At 37.8% G+C, this 23,702-nt stretch overlaps 1 pseudogene; it reads right to left on the bottom strand.

Moving 5' to 3' along the window:
• Positions 1-21,413: 21,413 nt before the first annotated feature.
• Positions 21,414-22,034, bottom strand: LOC101975908 (large ribosomal subunit protein uL6 pseudogene; annotated as a pseudogene).
• Between the last annotated feature and the right edge of the window lie 1,668 nt (positions 22,035-23,702).

The following is a 23,702-nucleotide window of genomic DNA, read 5'->3' as shown; positions in this document are numbered from 1 at the left end:
TAAGAAAGGGTAAGTCTTATCTTGACACTTTCTAACTTCGTGTGTGTGTGTGTGTGTGTGTGTGTGTGTGTGTGTGTGTGTGTATGTACTGGGTCACAGAGTAAAATATATTTCTTACAGGGGACTGCCTATAAAAAAATGTTTGATAACCTCTGACAAAATTTATTCTGGTCTTCCTATGAAATATTATTCAAGACAACCATAGCAATTCTTTCATTACACAAAGTTGATGTATCTTCCAGTAGTTTCTCCCACCACTGACAACCCATGCTGGCTACCTCTTCAGCCCCAATCCCCTCTTAAACACATTCACCCTCTTTTCCTCCATTCTAGCTGCATAAGTTTTTTTTAAACTCCTCTGGATTTCCATACTCCTTCTTTTCATAGAAAAATGTCATGAGCTATTCCTTTTGTCTGTTTAATTGCCTAATTAACACCTACTATGCATCTTACTTTATGCACTAGAATATATTCACACTTTGGTTTTGTATCAAGGTTTGGTCAATGTCCCCAGTTGACTTGAAGGTCAATGAGATCAAGGACTGTTTTTACTTACCCTTATAACTACCTCTTTGGCATATAGTGGGAACTGTAATATTAATTAGATAAATCTGGATGTGAATTGCAAGTCAGACATATTAGTTGTATGAGTTCGAGTTATCTTCACTGAGTATTAGTGTAAACTTAATCTGTGAAATAGGGGTGATAACACCTCTCTGAGAATTAAGTATGTCTAAATTAATAATATCATACAATAATGCTAAGTTATTACTTGATAAATGAAAACATATTGTAAGTCTCAAAAGATCCAGTTTTCCTCTTGGTAAGATAATCAGCCTTAGTGTTCTTCACTCTCTACCTCTGATTTTTAACCTACCTCTTCAACTTTTGTTGGAGAGGGTGGTTTCAGTATGTCTTTTATGTAAGGCCTCAAACCCAAGTTTGTGCTTGGTGAGCTCAATGACTTTCCTGCTAAGAGCCACAGCCAAGTAATATGATGCATGGCATTTTTGGTTGAAAGGTGACGCCAGCTGGCCATTGAAATGATATGATTATGTTAAGATTTACATTCATATGGATATTGGTCTCCTGCTGTCGACCTCGACCTGCTACAGGACTCCTGGAGAGTTCCCATTAGTTGGGGAAGTGCTGTAGAAGGGATTTCCGGAGGAGGAACTTCCTCTTGGGATCCGGGAGAATGAGCATCGGGGCATTGGCGGCAGTTTCAAAAATAAAGTTTGTTCCTGCTTGAGTGGCTCGTGATTTTGTGCCTAGCCAGACTGCGGCACTTTCCAACTTTTACTGACTTTATAACCAGCACCACATCGTTAACACTGATTTGGTCTTTACTTTTTTCCTCCAGCTGTAAGTCCCTTGAGAGCAGGATCCACAGACTTTATTTTATACATATTTTGTCATTTACCCAGCAGGAGAATGAAAGCAGCCTGGTATATTAGAGAAAATACAAGATTTGGAGTCAAATGGTCCCTTCATTTTACCACTTAGCAGCTGAGTGACCTTCAGGCTAATCTTTTACATTTCTAAGCCACTGGTTCTGAAACAAGGCTTCCTGCTGGTATCCCCCTGTCTTTTTTAATTTAGCTTTTCTTAAAATTCTAATGTGTGACAACCACTCCCACATATTGTGATATAATGGATTCGGTTGCTTCCTAGGCTTTGGGATTGTTGACAGCTCCCCTCGTGGGAATCTTCAACCAAGTTTGGACACCATTGTTCTAAATCACAAATTCTCTTTTTCTGGAAGACACTGTTGAAAATAGTCTCGGTTATAAGTGTTAATGAGACTCTTAAACAAGATTGTAGATGGTAAAGGACTTGGCCATGGTAACTAATCAGAGAATAATAGCCACCATTGTTAGTTGGAGGTGGTGAAAAAGTAATGTAGGCATAAGGAAATAGCTAATGCAGATTCAAGAGGACCCTCATCAACCTAGCTGGTGATGTAGCATATTTAGAATGTTTAAATGTCAGGTGTGCATCTGAAAACATTTTCTGACTTGTAGAAAGCACCTCACTTCAGAGGCATCTTTTATTTGCATTTACCTGCAAATGACATAGTCACCTGTCTTTCCCGTCTCGTGAATCAAAAGTACAACATGTTCTGTGAAGCTAATAACCACTTAGGGAAACTTCTGTGAGGCCTTTAGCATTTTCAAGGCTAACTTTAATACTTGTGGAGAAAATTTTGGTATCAAGTTGCATCTGAGCCTTTGAAACTATTTTGGGTCAGCTCCACAGCAGAAGTTGGAGGCTGGCAGAGAGCCGTAAAACTGAGCCAAAAATAAACCAAAGACCATTATAAAAATGCTCTAAGTGCCAAACACATGAGATGTTAAAATTGCAACATAATGGAGTAAAAATTTACAAAAGAGGCTTTCCAATGGTGGCACTAAGTGTTCCAACCCAGAGAAAGACAGTTCATGGGGACAAGTCTGGAGAGCACATGGAGCCTCTGGAAATGAGCCTTACAGTATCTATTAATGTCCCCCATGCAAGGCTATTTACAATTTATTGCCCACCAGGAGTCAAGAGCATTAATTTTTAGCGCTATTGGAGAGCACAGGCTGGATAGCCGGGATGCAGGGAGGAGTTTTCATAAAAATTAATTGGGCCTCTCAGCTTTCACGATATTCAGCAACCACTTCTCTATTTGCCCTGTTCTCTACTTGTGCTCTCCTGCTCTTCCTTCCATTTCCAGTCATTCCTCAATGCACTTGAGTACATCAATTTGTTATTTATTGTCTTATTTTCTAAGCCCTAGGAAAGGTGATGGTATATGCTCAGTGCAGCCCTGCAATAGAGACTTTCAGAAAAGGTGGCAGAGAACACTGGGCTTCTCCCTCCTGGCTCTGCCCCACCTGCCAGTCTCAGATTCCTCTGCTTCAGTCCGTTCTCACCCTCCTTTTTCCCAATTAGGAACTGCTACCAATTGCACATGGACAGATTTATGCATGGCTAGGGACCAGCTAGTCTCCCACTGATGGTCTAAAAGAAGAGTATGTTCTATGTCAAAAATCCTTTGCACAGAATCCAACTGTTTTCTTGGAAATAGCTTCTTTTGACCTAGGCCCATAATTTTTTTAGGTTTGAGTTTTATGGGCCTGATGCAAAGCCTGTCAACATTTTCTTTGTGTGTGACTTATTCAGAGTACAGCATGTTTCTGAAGTGTGTAAAGGTTTGGGGATATTTCTATCATCCTGTGCCAAGAGGAGGCACTGGGAAAGAAAAGGGTGGGAAGAGGCAGAGGAGCAGGCAGAGGAGCATGACTACTTACTAAGGATTTCTTCCTGGGTTTTTGTTGTTGGGGTTTTTTTATTTGTTTTTTTGTTTTTGTTTTTGTTTTGCAGTGCTGGAGATTGAACCTAAGGCTTTGTGCATGCTAGGCAAGCGCTCTACTACTTAGTGAAAGCAGATACAATATTCTATCAAAGTATTTTAGAAGTACCCAGATGTTAAAACAACAGATTCAATTATGTGCTCCTTGTTTAGGAAAAACCCTCACAGTGAGGATACCAGGACTACTAAGTTACCAAGAATGGCTTACTTGGCCCAGAGCCATGCCATTTTATTCCTCAACACTGCAATGACCCCTGGCTGAAAAGATCATGGTGGAGGAAGGGTCAGCAGCCCTGCTTTGCACTAGACTACAACCTCGTTTGCCCCTAAAGATTTTCCCTGCTTATGTGTGTTATGGTGTACCTTCAGACAAGCCACAGGGCAGGCAGCGGGCCTGGGATGGACAGGCTATTTTAATCTATTCACACAACTCGGGAATGTGAGGCCTCAATACTCATGTGATACCCACTTATGCAGAATTCAAATAAAGTGATTTGCTCTCTAAAAATGGCAAGTTGATGAGCACAGACAGGAAGCAAACTATGCATAGCTTAGGAGACACTCATCCCACTATTATGTATAATTATAATGCACCAATTAAAACTTTTTTGAAAAAAAGAGATGCTCATATTTTCCTTCCTCAAAATCCTTTCGGATGTTTCATCAATAACCAGTTTTTAAGAAAAGCCCAAACAAAACACCTCAGGCCCAAAACTCCTTGATGTTTCCAGAATATCCAGGAGTCATTGAGTGAAATGGTGAGGGAGATGATGTTTTACTTCCATGTTCATTTTCTCCCCATTTTCCTTTTTCCCATATTCCCTATCTCCCAGGGTAATTGCAAGATGTAAATGGAGACAACATGCTAAAAAAATGACAACCGCTGCTGCAATGTAAGGAATTACCCATTTTATTACTACCTTGATTTCCCATTATCTTTCTTCTTCCCATGTCATCTATTCCAATCCACCCTAATTTAGTCTGTGAAACTGCTGCCTGGCCCTTTGGGCCTTCCCTGAAAGCCCAAGCTCTTCCCTTTCCTGACCCTTTGTCACTTCATCAAATCAGACCATTCCTAACCACTGGCTTTGAATTATTGCAATTAGCAAAATTTCATTAAGGTAAAAAGTGTGTGTGTGTGTGTGTGTGTGTGTGTGTGTGTGTGTGCGCGCGCGTGAGCGCGCCCATTTACATATATGTGTGCTAATGAGAATATGAGCATATACTCTTCTGTTTAAATATTCAATTAAATCTTTAATTTTTGATCATCTAAACCAAACTAAGACCTCAATGACTAACCTCATCTCCACACTGCTAGCCTACCTTGAAAGTGTAATGATTAAAATAATGAGATATAACACAAAGATGGAGTACACAATGTGCCGGTACCTACTCTGAATGCTTTTATGTGCACTTATTCCCTCAAACATGTTGATGTGGTTGTTATCATTCCCCCCCATGCAGAAATAGGGAAATTGAGACACAGTAGGATTAAAGTAACTTGCCTATATTAACAATTAGGTGAAACGGTCAGGATTTGAACTTATGCAGGCTACCTCCAGACTCTAAGTCTTAGCTGTTGACTGCCTCTGTAGGGTCTATGAAAATTTCCAAATTGGTGCAGAGAGCATGGAAGATATATTTGTGGACACTTCAAACACACCATTTGGCAGATGCACATTTTTCCCCTACGTAGTTCTGATCTTAATATGCTTCAGATTAGGTAAGTAGGTATATCTTTTTGGTCTCTCTTTTTAGTTTTAACCACAGGGGCTAGTGACAAGCAGGGTGTATAAACTTCTTAAATGATTGATCAAACAAGTATTGCTTATTTGGCATGGTAGAATGCTTTAACACTAACTTTGGGACCTTCAATAGTAGCGCTAGAAATACAAATAGTACTAATAATAACAATGACAACAAGAGTCACAATGGAATTATGATGATCAAATATTGTTTATTAAACTTCATGCTAAATGTTTCACATTCACTATTTTTTTAATCCTCACCAAAACCCCCTAAAATATTTATCATTACATTTACCTTTCGGTGAAGGAAATAATACTTCAATTCTGTAGATATTCTAAAAAGATGATCAAACTTGACCCCAGCTCTAAGTTCAAGGCTATGTAACCCTCTACTGACAATTCAACCTTCTGACAAGTTTGCACACTGGTAATATAAAAGGAATTGAAAACTTTTATCTCTTATGTTAAAAGGATTAAATGCCATTGAAGGGAAATAAAATTGTGGAGATGAAATGATTTGATTAGACAAAGAAAAAACTAAAATAATCCAGTTTCAAAGAGACAATATTTCTCCCCCACAAAACCTCCTTTCTGTACTCACAGGATCTAAAAAAAAAAGAAAGAAAAAAAAATCAAGGTGACGAAAGACTGGAATAATCAGACCCTAATTCAGAGAAAAGATTCTGAGAAAGCTGGATATGGAAGAAATAGCGGAATGTTGAAAGTCAAACCTCACCCCATATCTGGGTTCTATACCAGTATTTATTACCATGTAGAACATTTATCAATGATAGTAAGAGAAGCTATTTTACATGGTGGAGGACATGGTAAGAATGTGATTTTTTTAATTAATTGCTTCAATAATTCAAGGAGAAAGCCTCTATTTGGTGTTTGTATGCATTTAACACCTTTGTAACTTTTATTAATTTTCTTTTTAATGAAGAGAAAACGGGCTTCAAGGGCAGAACCTCTGAGGCAACAGTATGTAGCTGAAATTTAATATTGTTCATCCATTTTCAGTTTATATAGCTCCTTTACATTGATAGCAAATGATGCTGGCTTTCAATTAACAGTAATGCAGTGGGCTCCAACCTGAATGTGAAAAAAAAATAAATCACATGGAGGGTTATTAAAACACAGTTTCTTAGACCTCATCTCCAGAGAGTCTGATTCACCGTGTCAGAATGGGACCCATGAATTTGCATCTCTTTTGTGGTTCCAATATGATGTTAATGTCACTGCTCAAAGGGCTATGCTAGAATCACCAGAGCAATTATGCAAAATTTCTTCTTTAAATAAACTTATTTTATTAAAACAAATGAGGTAGAGTAGAGGAAAATATCATGTATAAAATAGTAAAATATTATGTAGATATGGCAAAAATTATGGATCTGATACATACAATGGCATCAGGAACATGCTAATCTAGAACTTACTCTGATATTCACAAGATATAAAAGCTAAGCTCTCCAAGCCTGTTTGCTCATCTACAAAATAAGGGCGAAGCTAGACTTTCTTGACTATATCTCACGGTTCCAGTTTTAAAAGTTGTATATAAGTTTTTTTTAAGTCTAGGCACTAGTCTCTTGAGTATCACAGCATGATACAATTTTAAGAAATTAAAATCTTTTGAAAGTCTTTTAAATTGAACTTGAACAAAATATAATTAAACCATTTGGCTTCCCCAAATGAGATTATTCAGAAAGAAAAAAATACAAGATTTCCTTATGCTTTCATTAAATGCAAGTGTGCTAGCCCATCCTAGAATTAATTAGTCACCAGGTCATATTCAAGTTAAAAATTATGTGGACCTACTTAACCTATTTCTTTTTCTGAATGGTTACCTTTTCTTTTTTTTTTTTTTTTTTTAAAGTTCTGGGCTTTAAACCCAGGGCCTTGTGTGTGCTAGGCAAAAGCTTTACCACTGAGCTACACCTTCAGCCCCTCAATGGATACCTCTTTGAAGTAGTTTAGAATGACTCTAAATTTCCCTTTTAATCCCATTTTAAATTGACATAACAAATTTTAAAAATGAATGGTAAAGCTGTTGTAGTAGTACATGCCTATAATCCTGGGAGGCCAAAGCAGGAAGAGAGAAAGTTTGAGGCCAGCCTCAGCAATTTAGCAAGGCCCTAAGCAACTTAATGAGACCCTGTCTCAAAATTAATAAATAAAAAGTGCTGGGGATGTAGCTCAATGATAAAGCTCCTCTGAATTTAATTCCTAGCACAAAAAGAAGAATGGTACAGAGACTTCCAGTGTTAAAAGGACCAAAAATAAAAAAGTCTTCCTTCTCTATTCTTCTTTTAAATTAACTCAAAAGCAGAAAAGCAAATTTCAAATTGAATGAAACCTGAGTAATTGTAATTGAGAACCAAACTGTATGATAAGAGTTCCCAAATTTAATGACTAGCAGCCTAAAGTTAAGAATCATGCTGTAGGGATAGGTGGTGCCTCAAATCTAGAAGTAAGAATTCTCATTGTGCAGCAACAGGTTAAGATTGTTCAGAGATGGTGGGAGTTACCCTGAATCCTTTTTAGCAACAAAGAATCACAAGAGAGACCAGGTCAAGGAAAGAAACACTTAGACCTGACATTATTCCTTGTTATAGTATGTTGTCCAGGCCATGAAGAGATTCTGAAGTTTGGAGAATTGAACTCTGTCAGTTTCAGAGATGTAGTAGTTAATTAGCTGACATGCAAATCCACAAGTCATGAGGAATTTCACTGTGCACAATCAATGCTTTCCTCTACTCCAGAACACTGCCAACATAAAATACCTCCAAATATCTGGTTTATTATTCACAGATGAGTGACAATATAAACGAATTAGCAAAAATATCTAGTCAAAGACATTATAGTAAAATACAAAAGAAGCAGAAAAAAAACAGGCTAAAAATTATTACAATGAAACAGATGGAAATAGCAAACACATATCCAGGATTTCAGGGACTTCAGTAAAATAAATGTCATTTTAAAACAAGAACACAAAGACAAGACACAAAAGCTCAAGAAAAAAAAGATGAAACATTGGAAGAAAATTATTTATAAAGTGCCTGTAGCTCAGAAAGGAAATAGAGAAGAAAAATGAAACCATCCTAGAAATTAAAGCCAGTATGAGAAAATAAAAAAGGAGAATATATATTGCAGACAACATAGGACTGAGGAAATAAAATAAATATGAATACAGTCTTATAGGATGGGGAAATGTTCTGAGAAATGCATCACTAATCATTTTCATCACTGTGTGAACATCACAGAGTGTACTTACACAAATCTACATAGTATAGGCCAGTTGTTCAATGTGGCCTCGTGTGTGTGTGTGTGTGTGTGTGTGTGTGTGTGTGTGTTACCAGGAAATGAACCTAGTGCTCTACCACGGAGCCACACCCCAGCCCTTCTATTTTTTTTATCATGATACAGGGTCTAACTATGCTAGTGAGGCTGGCCTTGAGCTTGGAATTCTGCCTAAACTTCCCAAGTCTCTGAGATTACAGGTTTGCGCCACTCACTCAGCTTCAATACAGCCTCTTAATTTCCAGCCTATATGAGGCATTGCCAGTTTTACAGTACACTGTATTTTTAATAAGTAAGAATGCACTCTTAAAAAAATATATAACATTGTAAATGCCAAAATCAGTATCTGCCTTGTTTATAGTCATCAAATATTATGCACTGTAGATAATTGCTTGTGCCATATTTTTAAACAACTGACAGCACCGTAGGTTTGTTTACACTAGTATCATTATACACATGTGAGTTACATGTTGTACCATGACGTTACAATGGCAATGATGTCACCAGGTGACAGGAATTGTTCAGCTCTATAATAATCTTGCAGAACCACTGTTGTATTCGTGTTCCATGCTTGACCATATTGATGATGTGCAGCAGATGACTGTAGCTTTGGAATAAAGGAAATCCTACATATAAATAATTTTTGTTTTGGAAAAAAAGAGGGCTGGGGATGTGGCTCAAGCAGTAGCGCGCTCACCTGGCATGCATACCGCCCAGGTTCGATCCTCAGCACCACATACAAAGATGTCATGTCCGCCGAAAACTAAAAAATAAATATTAAAAAATTCTCTCTCTCTCTCTCTCTCTCTCTCTCTCTCTCTCTCTCTCTCTCTCTCTCTCTCTCTCTCTCTCCTAAAAAAAAGAAACTTGATTGAAGACCAAAAGGAAAAAATCAAAGATATAATTCAAGATAGCTATCTCAAATGAAAGCAGATTTAAAACTACAGATTAAAGCTTACATTATACCCTAAGAAATAATAAATCAGAGAAATAAATATCAAGACATACTCTAAGACAATAATTAAATTTAAAAGTTAATGAAATAATTATTTGGGTAGCCATCCAATATCAACCATAAAACTACCAAAATATTATCAATTTAACTATTAAAAATGGCAATTTCTTTGGGTTCCATGTAATAACAAAAGTTTAAAAATAAAAGCCAAGAGAACATGAGAATGTAGTATAATTACATTGACTGAAATTAAACATATTACTTTATTCTTATGAATACAGCAATAGTCTTATTATTAAAATTTATAGTAAATACTAAGAAAACAAAAGGACAATATAAGCAGATAAAATCAGGGGTGGACAGAAGAAAAGGTGGGTAGAAAAATAGCAGGAATACTTATCAGTGTTCACAATAGTGAGGATTAACTATACACATATGAAATAATTCAAAACTTACAAATAATCAGTTATCAAGCAAAAAAAAAAAAGGACAAACAATGCAGAAAATAAATGAGAAACAAATTAGCAAAGAAAACTTAACATTGCACAACATACATTACGGTGCCAATAAGAAGTCCCCCATCCCCGAAAAAGAAGTCTGTCATTAAAAATTGTAAATGGTTTATCTTGCATACTCAAAATATATTCAGATACTCAGGTAACAAGACAAAACTCAACCATTAGCATTATTCAAGAGCTACCTCTAATACAGTGATTCCAGAGTGGCAAAAGCAAACCTAATTGGAGGGGGAGAGAAGGAGAGGGGGAGGGGCGGGGGGAGGGACGAAGCAATGTAGATGAAAACAGAAATCAATGACTTGGATACAGGGGTGGGGCAGATGGTAATACTAATACTTAAATGAAAATCAAATAAATAAACCATTCACAAATCAATAGAAGACATTAAAAACATGGCTCGGAGAAAAGGAAATAAAAATGACTTTAAAACATTTGAAAAGATATTAGATATAATTAATAAGAGAAATACAAATAACAGGAGTCCATGGTGTACACAGCATATTGGCAAATATCAACACACTTGGTAACGTCCCATGTTGGCAAAGGAAATGAGGAAACAGCCACTCCTGTGGATTGTAAATGGAAGTGTAAACTGGCATGTTCTTATTGAAAGATGATTTGGCAGTATCTTTCCAAATTAAAATATTCACATACCCTTGACCCAGCAATTGCACTTCCAGGAAACTATGCTACCAATACACTTACAGATGAACACAAAGATGGATGCACAAGATATTTATTTAGAGCGCTCCCAACAAAAAGGCCATATTTGCATATTGGAAGTAATCCAAATGTTCAATAATAGAGGATTATATTTTAAAACATGATGGTACATCAAAATAATGAAGTATTATGACACCATTGAAAAGTGTGAGGCAGCCTTATATGTACCATGAAACAGTATCCAAAATATACTAATGAACAAGATTCAGAAGAGTTCATCTGGCATGGGAAAAGCGTGTAAACAATAAGGAAGTATCCCCAAGAGATATCATAAAATAACATGGAGTTGAACACTTCTGTTTTTCTCAGTAGATGAGTGTATTTAGCTATGCACAAACACCACTTTGGTCCTGAGCATGAATTTCTTTACCCTTTGGTAAAATCATCCCCTTTTCTGCCTTTCTTGCTAAAAAAAAATAAATAACCAGTGCAAATATCCATCCTCTTCAATATAACTGGGTACATTACTCAGAACTACCTGGTTGCATGCAGGCACTCAAAAAAAGAAGTTTTAATAATGTCACTCAAAATTGGGAGGGAGACAGACAATCTTACAACAAGATTCAGGAGATATCCTTGTGGTACATTAATCTCCCGCATGTGCAGGATGCCTGATTGTTTTGTTATTAACTGTTTACTGCGAAGTCAGACCCACAAAGCCTTTTCCACTCCCTTGCACCCTCCCTGACCCTAACAGCAGAACCATGGAGAAAAGAAAACATAGTAACAACCTTGGAGACAGCCCCGAGAGAGAAAATTTCAGAGTGGATGGAGGTGGATGGAAGAGAGATTTGTGAGATATGCTGCAAATATATCTTTTCAACAGTTTCTAGGGTTATGTGTTTACATGGCAGTTGGCTTATCATGAAAAGTTATGACAGCAAAGACCTTTCTGTTCCACACATGATCTAAAGATCTGTTGTCAGACAGCAGTACTTTCTCCTGGACTTGCATTCCTAGTAATCACAGCCATTCATCTCCAGACCTCATTCCCAGGCCCCAAGCCTGGGAGCCAGAGGCCTAGGCAGAAGCCACCCCAGAAGATGGAGAACTACTGTCCTAGTATCTTGAGGTGCCCTCAGATATACACCTCAGAGTTTATCTGACTTGACACAGGATTAATGCTTCTGTTTGTATGACTGTAGCATGTGACATTTAATCATTGTGCCCTTCCCTTTGTTGAAAAGGACTTTCTAAACCATCTCTTGGTCTACAATCCATTAGTCCAACAGATCTTTCCCTAGGCCATCTTTTTGGCCACACTTTCAAAAGTCAATCAGGGTAAGCAAGACAATGCCCTATTCTGGAATTGCATGGAGTAAGTAACAGTTTTGCCTAAATTAGGGAGTTAATTGGTTTCTGTGGATTCTATGAGGAAACAGTTTAATCCTCACAACGGTCAAGATGAAATCACCTTAAGATCTTCCTCACATCTGGATCAAGAAAATGAGGGTCTCAGCCTTTGCTTTGAACAGTTAAATCACAGTAGCACCTTCTCAATTAGAAAAAAAAACATTTAATTTAACATTTGCAGTGATTTAAATATACAGGGTTAATATTTGCTCTCTTTCTACTACGTACCAAGTAGAGGAAGAACAAACTCGCTTACTAAATTCCCATCTTAATTTACTCTTAGCATTATTTTGTGCTCATTTGCATGCATATAATATTCCAATTATAAATGTCACATATGTAATCATTGAGGAAATCCATGATGTTCTTGGCAAACTCTATTTTAGATTTTTGAACGGAGAACAACATACTTAAAGCTATGTGTGCATATATGTACATATGCAAAATCAAGAATTTAGGTTCTTTTTTTCTTCATCTTTTATTGTTCTCAACAAGAAAATGTATGCTATATATAATATTTCTGATTTTATATCTGTCTGGCTTACAATTTCTTGAAGTTTTACAAAATATTTAGAGGAAAGGCTGGAACCCAAAAAAGTGCATGAGATGTCATGGCTTCCAAAATGTCCATAGAATATTAGGGTTTCTTGGGCAATTTATTCATGCCTATGAAAATATGTAGTGGCTCAGGTACAATGGGGATAAAAGCAAGGAAACCAGATGACTCTTGGACAACATCCTCTGAAATGACACTTTTTCAATAATTATAACTACAATGAAAACATAAAAGAGCAACAAGAATGGCATAGAATCCATTCATTAAATAATTTACCAAATGCATCTGCTAGGCATTAGCCTGGGTTGGGGTATACAATAGTGAATTAAAGAGAGTCCCTGCCCATGTGGAACATATGTTCTAATGAAATAGATACTGCACAAAGAAATGGAAAGAAAAATGAAGCAGATTCAGGAAAAAGAGGGTAGCGGAAAGATATAGATAGGGTGATCAGAAAGGGCTTTGAAAACTGGGTCTTGTACAGAAATCTGAGAGAAGTGAGAGGGTAAGCCATGAAAATATCCGCAAAGAATACTCCAGGCTAAGAATATCAAGTGCATAGGCTCCAGAAAAGGCCTCCAATGTGGTAAACTCCTGGAAGTGCTTTCTATTTTGTTCCAACCATGATAGGAGACCACTTAAGGGTTAAAGCAAAAAAAATAATATTTAAAAGAGGCTACTGTGCAGTGATCAGTGTATTATAAGACAGTAGCGGGAAAACAAAGGCTAGTTGAAGCTAGTGGCACAGACCATGAAGAAATTATTGCAACTTGGACTAAACTGGTAGGGATGGAGTTGCTGATAGATGGTCACAGTCTGGATATATTTTAAAGATAAAAGCACATTTTCTGATTGAATGATATGGAACACAAAGGTAGGGAAAGTAGTCAGAATTTGTGGCCTGAGCAATTGGATAAATAGAGGTTCCATTTTTTGAAATGGGAAAAACATTTGAGATATAGAATTCATGATTTCAGTGCTACACTTTTTAAGGCAGAGTTATCAAATTATTTCCAAGAGGATCCGCCAAAAAGGCAAATTGGGCTCGAGAATTGGAAGGCCAAGGAAAAGATCTGGAGTGGAGGTATAATTTAGACTTATTGCATTACTAATGGCACTTAAGGGAACGCATTACATGAGATCACATCTGCCAACATGAAAAACAGTGAAGAGCCGAGTGCGGTAATCCCAGAAACTCAGGAGGCAGGAGAATCACAAGTTCAAGGCCTGCCCCTCAGCAACTTAGCAAGGCCCTAACCAACTTTTCAAGACCCTATCTAAAATAAAATATAAAAAGGGATGGGGATGTAGCTCACTGGTAAAGTGCCCCTGGGTTCAATCTCCAGCACCAAAAAAGAAAAAAAAAAAAGGAAATGGAAAAGGAAAGAAACAGGAGGACTGAACCCTTGGGTATACTGGCATTAAAGTTCTGGAAGGTGATTCATAGATGAATGAATCACAATGCATTTTGATTTTATATATAACCAAAACGCACCAGTTAAAAAAAGAAACGATTTTTTAAAAATATAATTTGTTGAGAAGATGAAGGTCTAGTTTCACAAAAGAGACTATGTTGTCCCTGGAAGCCAGATGAGGAAAGCATTTCAAGGAGGGAGTGGTCAACTGTGTCAAATATTCTAAGACTAGAGTAGGCTGAAGACTGAGTATTTACTCTAGAATTTGGCAATACATAGCCACTGGAGACTTCAACCAGAAGGAATCCATGGAGCTTCAGGGGGAAAAAATTCTAATTGGAATAAAAAGTGAGACATCAGTAATTAGAGAGGGTAGTTGGAACATAGCTCCTCTGAAACATGTTTATCTATACCGCCAACCACAAGTGTGGCTCTGCCTTCACACACACACACACACACACACACACACACACACACACTCCCTTAATCATGCTTATGGGCTCATTTTCACCAAAGTTAAAACCTAACTCAACTTCTCAGACTATTAACTGCTTTGTGGTATATTTTGCTTTGATGTACAACTTTACACAGACACATTTTTATTTGACTATTTGGAATAAATTCTTAATTGAGGGTGTCAGAAGATGAAGAGTCTTAAAAAAACTGGACAATCCCATTTATATGGGGGATTAAAATAACTAAACTAAAATAACTGCTCCATTCAGTGTGACAGGAAGATGACCTCAAAGACCTTGGTATCATTACTCTGTTGACTTTGCTAATAAGGGTAAACACATTTTCTCTGACAGACAGAAGCCACAAAAACTTCCTTCTACAGCCAATGGAGTGAAAGGCAAACTGTGAATACAGAAGCCTAAACATGGAAATAATCTCTGTTCTGGTTTGTGTCTAACAATGTCAACCAAGTTAAGGTAGACATATGAGCTACCCTGTCCTTGATGAATGAGCTGTTTGATGTATGTCTTTTATTTAGGGTTTCTGAGTTTGCCAGAGAGTACAAACATCACCTCTAACCTTATTAGAGGAAAAAAGGATAAAGCACAAATTTGTCACTTTACCTGGAAGGATAAGTCCTGTTAATGTGCTAATAATCTCTGATGAAGATGGCAGATAATGGTGAAGTAAGCAAATCATTGGGGTAGAAATAGAAATGCTGGGCATTCGCAGATCTACTGATAGCTGCTATAGCTGCTAGATATTAGCCACATCTACAAATGCAAAAATGAGAGGAGTAAAATGTGATCTATTTCTAAGACTGAATGTTTTGATGCTTTTAAATAAAGTTAATTATCTCTATATTAAAAAAAAATGAACTAGGTATATCAACATGGCTGACCTCAAAAGCACAAGGTCAAAAAAAGGGAGATGATCTTCAAAAACAATGTCACCATGTGATATCATTTACATAAATAATACTTCAAAAAGTAACTCACAAAATAATAGTACTTGGTTATGTATATGGAGAGAGAGAAAATAAGTTTTCATAAAGGTATATAGTGACACACACCCAACTGTAGGTGGTTGCCTTTGGAGAGGTTGGGAGGGGGCATGGAACAGGAAATGATGCCTAAACAGGATATTAACCCATTATGTCCCATCATCCCAATTATGGAACATCTAAAAAACTTACATTGAGCAACACATATACTTCTTACGTTAACTTTGAAATGAATATTTATTTTTAAGAGTTCTGTTCTTTTGAGAAAAGAAATAGATGAATGATTATTGATAGAGATCTTGAATATTATTAATGATAATAAATTATATAATAAGCTGTAGGTTGATTTTCAAGCTATTTTAATGAACCATGATTATTTCATTAAAATATTTGCAGAATTGAAAAAAGTGGAATGTAGTGAATTAACAGTTAATTCTGGGTAATGAGAATACAGATAATATTTGGTTTTTAAAACATTTCTAAAATAAAGGATCCCATATTGAGAAGATGATTCTCTGCACTGACAGGAATCATGGAGCCCTGCAGCCCACAAAAGGAGAGGATCCATGAACAGCCACCACATCATTAGTCACATGGATTTGCCCATGCATCACCCTTACGTTCTCAGCCACTCCAGGCAGTCTATCCATCACTATGTAGTCTTGTTATACTGGGATGGTGTGATCATGGAGTTTAAGATAGGGCAATTGTTTAACTATAAAGAACTACTGATAGTACAAGGAGTTTAGAATTTTCAGCCCAGAATGTCTTTCAGGAACAGATTCTCAACCATTCAACAACCCATTAGAAACCCACCTAACCCCCTGCCCTTGCCACACATCTGAAAACCAGGGAATGAGCCTGGAGTAGCAGCATGTGCCTGTAATCCTAAAGACCCAGAAGGCTGAAGCAGGAAGATCACAAGTCCAAGGCCAGTCTCAGCAACTTAGCAAGATCCTGTCTCAAAATCAAAAGGACCAGGAACATCGCTCCGTGGTTAGTGCCCCTGGGTTCAATTCCTGGTGCCAGGGCAAGGAAAGAACTAGGGGATGGACTTCTGACCCCTCATTGGTCAAGGATTGCAAGGAAGGCTAGGAAATGCAACAAGACGAAGACTCAGAAGCAGCCACTGAGTAAAAGCTAAGTAGCAAAGCAGCAGCAAAGCTTGTTAACACATCAGACTCAAGAACAGTAAAGTATCAATTATGTTAAAATCCAAATTATCATTTTGGCGGGTACAATTTGGCATCCAGATGGACCACATTAAACAATTCCATTCTATTTAATTATTTAAATATCATTTTGTGAACCACTTACTTGGCAAGTAGAGCTGTTTTAAATCTGTTTTATAGGAACCACATTGCGGTTTTGCTATGTAGGGAAGAATTGCTGTAGTCTCTGCATCACTTATAGTAGATAACTCTGTTTCAATGGACTACATGTTCCAGCAAAGAGGAAGAGAACAAAAATTCACTGATTTCCTCATATGTGGCAGACCCTGGGCTCCCTATCATCTCAATTCTTATTAACAGATTGAGATTAAGATCATCCCCATTCTAGAGATAAGAAAAACTAGTCTGCAATTGTTGGAGTAACTTGCCTGAAGTCATATAGCTGGTAAGTGGCAGATCCAGATTTTAAATTTAAGTTGCTCAACTTCATGAGTAGCTATCACAGTAAAAGGAATTGAAATTTTTGTGAGAAAGCTGAAGGACTTGGGTTGACTGAACCTGTAGAAATCCAGATTCTTTTGCTAACTCCCCCGTCCCCACCCCCAGCGGCAATACTCTGAACTGTGCAAATCTCTCTAATTGAGATTTACTAATCTGTGATCAAATTTAACGAGAGCACATGAGTCCCCTGGGAGCCTTGTTAAAGGGCAGATTCAGGTTACTTCAGGTCAGTAGGTATGGGATAGAGGTGAGGTTCTGCAGGTAGAACAGGCTTCACATGATAATGATCTTGCTTGTCCATGGACCACACTTTGAGTAACAAGGAGTTGCAGAATATTTAATTATTTTCAAGGGATGATGTCCTCCAGCGGCAATCTTCTGCTGATGAAACTCATTATACCCTGTTGTGAATGACAGGGTTTAAACTTTTTTTTTTTTTTTTTGCTTTGACCTTAATCTTCTAGAACACACCCTATGGGATGATTTATTTACAAAAGGAGTTTCTCTCAACTTCCCAGAAATTACAGATCTGTTGTTTCACCAAATATGGGCTCAATCTCTTTAGTTTCTTTTTTAAAATACATTGCACACACTGTCTTCTCAGTTAAACATTCAGCATAAGGAATAACCTGGTTTTGAAATAAAGTTTTTACCCGGGACCCTTGGTATACTATACTTCACTTCACTTTACTGATTTATCAGGGCTAAGGTGTAGCTCAGTAGTGCAGTGTTTGCCTAGCATGTGTGCTGTCCTGGGTTCAGACCCCTGTACTGTCCTAAAAGAAACACAAAAGAACAGGCTAAACCTAGTAGCCACTCTGGACATTTTCTTAATAGAATCTTTCTCTCATAAAATGCTCCAAGACACTTAAGGACCTTTCAAGAGACTTTTTTTGTATTTAGCATCTTGAGAACAACACTGAAGTTTAAGTAATCCAAAGTAATGTTTCAAATGGCGTTTTTTAAAGGACTGCATTCCAAAAACTTCCTTTTAAATTCATACCACAGCAATTTGATACAAATCTTTAGATAAACTAAGTATGCGCTCTCCTATAATTAAAAAAGAATCTTTTTCATTCTTATCCAGATTGAAAACATAATCCTCTTCTAATGTTTTAAAGAAGATAAACATATTGGTCAATTATAATCAGGTAGAGTGTTAACTTAGATTATAATTAAACCAAAATCATAATTTTGGGCCAAGATGTCTCAGCTACAAAATAGATAATACTAAACAATTCTACCCCTTGGGTTTGCTCATTTAATTAACTGTAGTGTATTTTGTGGCTGAAATAATCCTAATAAATCTACCTGAATGTTTATCTCATCAAAATTTAAATTTTTACATAGTAGAATTAAAAAAACTCATTCTCAAAACCTTCCAATAATGGTGAATATTGTGCTTGCCTACCAAATATACACTCCCTCTTCTCTTGTTACTTATATTTTTGAGAAATACATATATATGAATATAATCACACCCTTCTGACTCCAGGGAGCCAATATGTTTTGGAGAAAGACAATTCAAGCACTAGTTAATCAGCCTTAAGCTAAGCTAAAATTCTTTTCCCTTGGGCAGAGAAACTGACCCAGAGAGGGACTCTTAATCTGGTTGGAAGTCAATAAAATATGAGAAAAGTTTTTGTTATCACAATGTGGGGTAGAAGCTCCCAGAGGAAGACCCCTGTCTACACACATGGCAAGTATCAACCATTTTCAACCACAAGGGGGAGCCAACCCTTACCATGGAGAGGGCTCCATGACAAGGAATGAGGGAGAGCTAGCGTGCTGGAAACTCTCCTTCACACACCCTTTCCGTCTTCTATCCAACGGATATTCCTCTAACTGATCTGTGGAGACATCTTGAAACCCTTTCAAATGCAGTACTTTAGTTTCAAAGTACACACAACCACATCTGCCCTGGCACCCTAGTCTAATATATCTGTCACATTAGGAAATAAGGCCTCCCCAATGATGATCCAACCACTTCCTCTTCTTGGAACTCCAGGAAATAAAATAAAGCCATAATTCAATCGTTTGCACAATCTCTCTTCCTCTTTTTGAAAACTGGAATGACAAAATGGCTTGGGACCATATCTGATTCTAGTGTACCTTGTGTTTGCTGGGATTACTCAACAATCTCATTTACAAGGCTGTCTTTTAAAAGACGTTGAATTATACAATCATCCGTTAGAATCCAAGGGAGATTGGTTCTAGGACCCCCAGGAAGATACCAAAATCTGCTTAAGCTAACATCTTCATATAAAATGTTATATATACATAAGCTACACACTCCCTTCCATATACTTTAAATCATTTCTAAATCACTCACAATACTATTACAATATAAATGTTATATAAATTATTTTGTATTGTTTAATGAGTATGACAAGACCAGTCTGTACATGTTTCAAGATATACATAAATATTTTTTCAAAATATTTCAATCCTAGATTGGCAGACTCCACAGATGCAGAACCCTCAGAATACACACGTTCCACTGTAATTTACAGGCAAATTTACAACAAGGGGGTTCTTTATCCTCTCTTTGCATTTTCCCTACCTATTTGCCTCTCCCCACACCCCTTGTCCAATCAGAGCTCTCTGAAGCACAATTCTAATTAAGGAAGCCTTGTCCTAATTTTCCCTTCTGTGTTAAATTAGATAGAAGTTTCTTTTTCCCATGAAGGCAAGACAGTAAACATAGCAGCCATCCTTAGCATGCACCTCACAGTGTAAGCTAAGAATGTCAGCTTCTTGTCCACATCCCAAGCAACGTGAAGGAAGAAGAGGGACAGAAGAATGTGCTCATCTTTTCACCAGACTGTACTGATTATCTTATGCGACACTAAAACTGAAACAAGAAACTCCAAAATATTAGGGGCTTACAATGTCTTTTTTTTTCTCACTTTATTCCATATTTACTCCTATTTGAGGATTGCTGTAAGCTGAATTTGTCCCTTCAAAATTCATGTAATACCTCAGTATATAGCCATATTAAGGAACCGGGGTCTTGAAGGAAGTAATTAAATTCCATCAACAGCCCCAACTCAATGAAACTGATATCTTTCTTTATAAAAATAGAGGAAATTAGGACACAGGTGCAGAATGAAGTCAGGGAGAAGGTGAGCCTCTGTTAGCCTGGAACAGATCGGTCCCTCATGGCTCTCAGCAGGAACCAACCCTGAGGACACCTTGATGTATGACTTCTGTTCTTCATAAACTATGAGAAATACATTTCTGCGACTTAAGCCACCTACTCAATGGTATTTGATCAACTTCAGAAAACTCATACAGGAACCCAAACTGAAGAGCAGCCTTCAGTCTGATGACAGAGGAAGGAAATGGCTGATCTACGCAATTTCTCTTAAAGTCTCTACTTGAGTGGGCCATTTGTCACTGTGCTCATGTTCCATTAACCAAAACCAACCATGTGACTAGACTTACATTAACTGAGAAGCAGGGAATACTTCTCCTGGAGGGAGGCATTGGATGTAACGTGGCCCTAGGAAGGAATGTATGATCCTCTCAAAGGAAAGACAATAAAAATGAAAACAACAGTGCCATCTACCTCAAAGACACCAGTCTAGTTACCTGTAGCAGAAGGCTTAGCCTTCTTATTATCTTCAGTTCTGTGGATGGACTGTGTCCAACTGGGAAGTTGTCACTCAGAAGCAGTTACAGTTAGATGGAGCTGTGTCATCTGAAGGCTCAGTTGGGCTGGATGTCTAGGACATTTTCCACACATAACTGGCTGTCAGTGGAGAGCTCAACTGGGACTCTTAACTAGGACATCTGTGCATGGCCTCTGTGTATAGTTTGTGATTCTCATCTGACCAATTCAAAGGGGGGGTGGTGGCTATAGACCATCTTTCAGTGGAAGGAGGGCCAAAGAATCTGTGGCCATCTTGAATCCACCATTGGCCAGAATAATTTGGCCCCATCTAGTTTGAAGGGAAGCTGGGAAAATACTTCCTGAAAAGCAATGTGCCCTGCTAAATATTGAGGTTCCATTATTAAGGGGGAAGAGGTGAATCGATGTTACAATGGGCAATTGGCAGTCTTTGCAGATATGCTTCATTTCATTTTATCCAGTTTTCTTTCTATAAAATAATTCACATCCTCTCTAAAAATTATGAATATGTTTTTGTTTCTTTGCTTTTTATCATAGCATAAAAGTATATAGCTTTTTTTCAATTAAGCAGCCCCAAAAGCTTATTATAAAAAAATTCAAATAACTCTTAGCTGCCTCTTATCATTCTTCTTTGAATATTTACCTCAAAATTTCTAAACAAAACTCATCATTTGGAGAGACTTCTTATTTCACCCACTCTTTTTTAAAAGTCAATAGAGATCTTTTATTGCATCACTGAAATATCAAATTGACTCCAGGACGTGTTTCTGTGACTGGACAACTCTTGGATCTGAACTGTTCCTTTTTCAGAAACATATCCAAAATTTTTCTGATATCCTTGGTTTTCACTGTTGTGGCTTGCTGAATTAAAGCGGCTGAATTTGAAACAAGTTCAATATCATTTCCTTCAAGGATTAATTCATCTTTCTGAGCTTGAGAAAATGAACAAGCAACACCTGTCCTCATCCGAACCCTGTGGATGTATTTTTCACTCAAGAAATTTCAACGAGAGACCCATTCTCCTGAATAACAATGTTGATGGGGAAGTGAGCATACACAGACCTCATCTTGTAGCGGAAGTCCAATGTAACACCCTTGATCGTGTTCTGTACATGACTACAGATGGTGCGAACAGTGGCCAGTTCCTTTCTATTTCCCCACCATTTTTCAACCCGTAGCTTCTTCTTTTTCTTTCCAAGGAGGCTGAGTTCCACATTGATATGATTGAAATCCCTCTAGAGGGTTCCTCTTGGGCCCTTCACAATAACTGTGCATCCCTTCAGAGCAATATCGACATTTTCTGGACTGTCAACAGTCTGATTGCTGAGAATGGTCTTCATTCTCACAGTAGATGCGGCAAAGCTTCACCTACTCTTAAAGTTTCCTTAACACAATGTAAGGAACATCCAGAGAAACTTTTGTGTACCTCTCAAGATCATTTCTTCTCACTCCGGCACAACTCCAACCTCACATTACACATTATGTAACAGATATTTCCTGTTATAATTTGGATATGAAATTGTCCCCAAAGGCTCAGGTGTCAAAGGCTTGATCCCCAATGCAGCAATGTTTAGAATACAGGGAGTGGGGGTGGGCCATTATGGTTCTGATCTCATCAGTAGATTAATATATTGATGGGTTGATAATTCCATGGACTATCGGGAGGTAGTCAAAATGTAGGAGGTGGGGCCTAGTTGGAGGAAGTATATCACTAGGACCTGCCCTGGAAAGATATATCTTGTTTTTAACTCCTCCCCACCCCCCCATCTATCTATCTATCCCCCCCCCCTCTTTGCCATGAAGTGAGCCGCTTTCCTCCACCATCTCCATCTGCCATGATGTTTCTGCCTCCTAACAGGCCTAAAAACAATGGAGCCAACTGACCATGAACTGAAAGCTCTGAAATTGTGAGCCAAAATAAATTTTTCTTCCTTTAAGTTGATTTTTCTCAGGTATTTTTGTCACCATGATGAAAAGCTGACTTCCCATCATTCTCAAAGTGGAAGCTATGATAAGATCTGATTTCCGTGGCTCCTCAAAATTATCAGAACTATTTGAATCATGGACTGCACTCTGCCATTGCAGTCTGGACAGAGTCCACTCTTCAGATTCATGTCTCCTTCCTTATGCTCTATCCCCATGGGAATCTGTACTTCCTCTACTCTGACTCAATCTCCCACTTTTCATAAATCCTTAACGCCTTTCCCTATTCTCCATACAACTCACAATCCCCTATGCTTGCAACCTTTTCTCTGACAGTTGCCTTCACCTCCACTTCAAGGACAGCCTTTTCAAGCCATGGCTGCTTTTGTTTTCACACCCAATGTTCAACAAGGCTTGAAGATGAGTAGGTTCTCCCCTTGCTCCTTACCTCTGCTTCTAAACTATGCCCCCCATCTCAGTTACATAGAAACATGCGTTGGCAGATTAAATAATCAGATTAACTTGCCCTTGTTGCAGTAATCTACCTACCTACTCATGAATGTTCTAGACCTTGCCATTCCTCTACTAACTCCAAAATTTTCACTTTAAGAGGCTATCTGGGGCCTGGGATTGTGGCTCAATGGCAGAGCCCTTGCCTCGAATGTATGAGGCCCTAGTTTTGATCCTCAGCACAATAGAGGTATAGTGTCCATCTACAACTAAAAAAAAAAAAAAATTTTAAAGAGTCAACCTGAATCACCATCATCATCTCTTTTCTTTCTTTCTTTCTTTTTTTTTTTTTTTTTTTTTTGATTCCCTCCAACAATCTTGATTCAATATTCTTCAACTGCCACTGGAATCTCCCATTGGCCGCTCCTATCATTTTTCAGCGTCCTTTATACCTTTCATGACCTCATTTGTCTTCTCACCCTGTTGAGATTCCACAATCCATCATCATGTTTCCCCTGCAGACACTTGCTGTGCCCTTGTGCCCTCTCCTTTAGTTGTACCCGCCCAGCAAAATCCCAAGCCAACAACACGCCTGCACCTATGTCCTGAGCACGGCAGAAGAAAACCTCATAATCTCCTG

This window comes from Ictidomys tridecemlineatus, chromosome 4 (assembly GCF_052094955.1).
Source record: "Ictidomys tridecemlineatus isolate mIctTri1 chromosome 4, mIctTri1.hap1, whole genome shotgun sequence".
Taxonomy (NCBI): domain Eukaryota; kingdom Metazoa; phylum Chordata; class Mammalia; order Rodentia; family Sciuridae; genus Ictidomys; species Ictidomys tridecemlineatus.
Note: the sequence above shows the minus strand (reverse complement) of the source record. Positions and strands in the feature narration are given on the sequence as shown.